Raw genomic sequence first — 5,199 nt, 5'->3', positions numbered from 1 at the left:
AAAGTTTGAAGGAAGCTCGAGTTGATAGGCGAGGTCGCCTCTCTTGCTGACAATCTTGAAAGGTCCCACGTATCTGGGGGCAAGCTTCCCTTTGATATCGAAGTGACGAGTACCTTTCATAGGAGAGACGCGGAGGTAAACATGATCTCCGATCTCGAAAGCCAAATCACGGTGCTTACTGTCATAGTAGCTCTTCTGGCGGGATTGGGCTGCTTTGAGGTTATCTTGAATGACTTTGCACATTTCCCCTGCCTCTGTGATTAAGTCATTTCCGAGAAGCTGACGTTCACCGGTTTCGGACCAGTTGAGAGGGGTACGACACTTCCTGCCATACAAAATTTCAAATGGGGCCTTGCCCGAACTTGCTTGAAAACTGTTGTTGTAGGAGAATTCAACATAAGGAAGACAATCCTCCCACTTCATGCCGAAGGAGATCACACAAGCCCTGAGCATATATTCAAGAATCTGGTTGACACGCTCGACTTGACCGCTAGTTTGAGGATGGAAAGCTGTGCTGAAGCGGATGTTGGTGCCCATGGCCTTCTGAAAGGAATCCCAAAACTTGGAGGTAAAGATGCTGCCACGGTCTGAAGAGATCACTTGAGGAATACCGTGCAGAGAGACAATTCAAGAGGTATAGAGCTCTGCCAATTGAGCTGCAGTGATTGACTCTTTGATAGGCAGAAAATGAGCCACTTTGGTGAGTTTGTCGATGACAACGAATATAGCATCATTGCCACGTTTGGACTTTTGAAACCCAGTCACGAAGTCCATTTCAATGTGGTCAAATTTCCATTCTGGAATGGCAAGAGGTTGGAGGAGACCAGCTGGCCTTTGGTGTTCTGCCTTCACTCTTCTGCAGACATCACACTCATTCACGAACTGAGCAATCTCGCGCTTCATTCGAGTCCACCAATAAGCCTGCTTAAGGTCCTGATACATCTTCGTGCTCCCAGGGTGGATGGAGAGGAGAGAATTGTGAGCCTCGTTGATGATCACTTTACGGAGGTCACCTTTGGGTACAACAATACGATCCTCGAAGAAGAGAGTATCCTTGTCATCAAGGCGGTAGCACTTGTACTTAGGTTGACTCTTGGCAATCCCAATCTTCACCTTTTTCACCATAGCATCAAGAAGCTGGGCTTGGCGAATCTGGTCTTCCAAGGTAGGAGAGACTTGAAGGTTGGCGAGGAAACCTTGAGGAACAACTTGCAGATTGAGTTTGCGGAAAGCTTCACAGAGCTCGGGTTGATAAGGCTTGAGAATCAGACTGTTGCAGTAAGCCTTCCTGCTCAATGCGTCAACAATCACATTGGCCTTGCCTGGAGTATACTCAATACTCGGATTATATTCTTGAATCATTTCGACCCATCAATTTTGCCTGAGGTTGAGATTAGGCTGAGTGAAGATGTACTTAAGACTCTTGTGATCAGTGAAAATGTCCACTTTTCTTCCCAATAAGAGATGTCTCCAAGTCAAAAGAGCATGCACAACTGCTGCCAACTCGAGATCATGAGTGGGGTTGTTCTTCTCATTGGGATTCAATTGGCGAGAGGTATAAGCAACAACTTTCTTCTCTTGCATCAACACTGCGCCAAGACCTTGGAGAGAGGCATCACAAAAGACCTCGTACGGCTTGGATTCATTAGGCGGAGTCAGGACTGGAGCAGTGATCAATTTCTCTTTCAAAGTATTGAAAGCAATGTCACACTCCGGAGACCAAACGTACTTGACGTGCTTCTGGAGAAGATTTGAGAGAGGCTTCGTGATCTTAGAAAAGTTTTCAACGAATCTTCGGCAATAGCTTCCGAGACCGAGGAAGCTACAGAGTTGCTTCATGTTTTGAGGAGGTTCCCAATTCACAATTGCAGACACCTTCTCAGGATTAACCGCAATGCCCTTGGCAGAGATGATATGACCAAGATAAAGAACCTCATCGAGCCAAAATTTGCACTTGGAGAACTTGGCGTAGAACTTGTGTTCCCTCAGCTTATCGAGTACCAAACGCAAGTGCTTGGCATGATCTTCCTTGTTCTTCGAGAAAAACAGAATGTCGTCGAGATAGACCAAAACGAAGTCATTGGTGTAGGCGTTGAAGATGAAGTTCATCATGCGAGAGAAAGTCGGAGGAGCGTTGATGAGGCCAAAAGACATGACAGTGTATTCATATGAACCATAGCTTGTCCTGAAAGCCGTCTTGGGAATATCTTGTTCACGGATTCGAATCTGATGATAACCCATACGGAGATCAAGCTTGGAGAATACTTGGGCACCTTTGAGTTGTTCGAACAGCTCGTTTATGTTGGGAAGTGGGTATTTGTTCTTGATGGTCTTCTTGTTCAATGGACGGTAATCAACAGAAAGTCGGTCCGTTCCATCCTTCTTCTTCACAAAAAGAACACCACAACCCCACGGAGAAGAACTAGGCCGGATGAGACCCATTCTCTCTTGAATATCGAGTTGCTTCTTAAGCTCCTTCAACTCTTCAGGTCCGAGCTTGTAAGGACGCTTGCACACTGGTTCCGTGCCAGGCTCAAGATCAATGACGAATTCAACTGGCCGGTGCGGAGGCATTCCTGGAAGCTCTTCTGGAAAGACATCTTGATATTCACAAACGACTGGAATTTGCGAGATAGCATTGAGTTCACCCTTCTCATTGAGAGAAAACAGAGGGATGGTATTATCCCGAGCGGCAAAGACAATTACATCCTCAGACGAATGAGTCAATTGAATCTGCCTGGCAGCACAATCAAGATGCGCCTTGTGCTTAGAAAGCCAATCCATCCCGAGAATAAGATCAATATCCGAGTCACCAAGAACCGTTGGAGAAGCCAGAAACTTGTAGTCACCCAAGGTGATAGTAACATCCGGAACGATGGAGTTAGCATGCATGCGCTTACTGGGAGAGACAACTGCTAATGGACTAGGCAAAACTTGTGAAACCAATTCATGCCTAGATGTAAACGGTCTCGAGATGAAACAATGCGATGCACCAGTGTCAAAAAGAACTTTAGCTGGAATATCATTAACAGGAAGGTTACCCATGATGACATCTGACGAACCCTCTGCCTGAGCTGCATTCATCAAGTTGACCTTGGCGTGCTTGGGGTTATGCTTGACCACAGCTGTACTTGCCGATCTCACAGGAGGAGGAGGAAGACGCCTCTGGTTGAGACACTTGTTGGCATAGTGACCCTTCTGTTGGCACTTGTTGCACGTGACCTCTGAAAGCGGACGGTGATATGGAGCACTCGATCTTGGAGCTTGAGATGAAGTCTTGTTCTGAAAGCCAGGGTTGGGTGGGTGGGAAGAACCACTGCCACCTTTACTCTTCTGCTGAAACGACTGACGGAACGGAGGAGGAGGAAGCCAAAACTTCTGCTGCTTGGCCACTTGAGTAGAGGAAGAAGGAGTAGCCTCTCTGACTCGCTTCTTGGAAGCATCACACCTCAGTTGAGCAGCCACTTGCTTTAGTGCCATGTTGTAGAACTCATCGTACCTCAAGGGCTCAAAGAGAACAAGAGCTAGCTGGATTTCTTCTCTAAGACCACCCCTGAACTGGTATATCATGTTCTTCTCATCAGGGACGTCTTGCTTGGCAAAGCGGGCGAGCTTCTGAAACAACTTGTTGTAGTCATAGACAGACAAAGAGCCTTGCTTCAGGTTGCGGAATTCCTCACGCTTGCTTTCGACCACGCTCTGAGGGATATGGCGAGCTCTGAAATCTTGACGGAATTCATCCCAGGTAATCACACGTCCACCTCTGGAATCCTTGTACTGCTGGAACCATTATGCAGCTTGATCTTTGAGTTGGAAGGAAGCGAACTTGATGAAGTCCTCAGGCCTGACGTTTCTGCACTCGAAATGCTTGCACAGATCCACAAGCCAATCGTCGGCATCGGTTTCCTCAACACAATTGCTGAAAGTCTTTGGCCCGTTAGCAAGGAACTGGTTGAGTGTAGCTAAGTGATTCTGATTGTTGCCTTGGTTGCCTTGGTTGCCTTGATTGCGCTCTTGAAGAATTTGCATGATCAACTGTGTGTTTGCATTGGTTGCGGCCATCACAGCTTGCCATGCCTCCGGAGGAGGTGGAGGTGGTGGCGGATCTTGATTCTGATTCTGATTGGTGCTCTTAGCGGGAGCCATCCTGAAGAGGGTGACATCCATTAGCACATTGATAGACAAATATTGAAGCTAAATCCAACGGGATGAAAATTGCAACATAAAGTCTTCACATCCGAACAAAATGAACGAATGCATACCTCTTGAAATGGTCACATATCCATAAATTGAGAAGCCACTTAGAATTTAGGTAGAGAAATAAATCAACAAGGTATGGATCAAGAACGAATACTCGGTAAGAAATCCCAATCTCAAACCAAATATCCGTGGAAGAAGAGCTAGAGCTACTTGAATTCCCACCTATGAAACTCCCGAACCTTTCCGGTTATGCAATCAGGTGTTGGGGATACAGGGGAAGCATAATATCTCACCCAAATCTAGCAAATCCTACATCCAGCTGTATCCATCCTTCAACGCATAACCAAGAAAAACTTCGGAAACCATCTACCTCAACCTTCGAAAAGCATCCGTTATACAAGTTATGGCGATACTCCCGAACTCAAGCCCCAGTACTGGGTGGCGTCGAGGCTATCTCACCAACGAACTGCATAAAAGATATTTTCGATGTCGGCGTACTAAACTCAGGTATTCCAGAATTGCAACGATAAAATTATAACAACAACACCTCAGAGCTCAACTCCCCGAGACACTTCCACAAAACCCCTGACAGGAGGCACCAATACAATGTTCTCGTCATAAAACCATCGGAACGATTCCAAGATACCCGCATGATCCTAAATTTTTTTAGTGAAATTTGAGAAGAGAAGAGTCAAAACTCTACGTCAGGATGCCTTACCAGAGCGATGAGGAGACTGGGAAGTAAAAAGAATTCCTAAACTCTCCGATATATAATTCCTAAATGACTCAAAAAAATTTTCTAGACACAACTCGGCCGCTAAAAACGATCAAGCAATGGGGCTCCTAAGGTCGGGGAAGGCTCTGATTATCAACTTGTAACGCCCTCGATGCGACTATATCTCCCACGTGTCGAGGCACGACTTAGAGGCATAATCGCATTGAAGGCATATGTCGCAAGTTAGGCAATCTTCACAACATCCCATGTAATATAGATAATAA

The sequence above is a fragment of the Triticum dicoccoides genome, chromosome 5A (assembly GCF_002162155.2).
Source record: "Triticum dicoccoides isolate Atlit2015 ecotype Zavitan chromosome 5A, WEW_v2.0, whole genome shotgun sequence".
Taxonomy (NCBI): domain Eukaryota; kingdom Viridiplantae; phylum Streptophyta; class Magnoliopsida; order Poales; family Poaceae; genus Triticum; species Triticum dicoccoides.
This window is presented reverse-complemented; position numbering follows the sequence as displayed.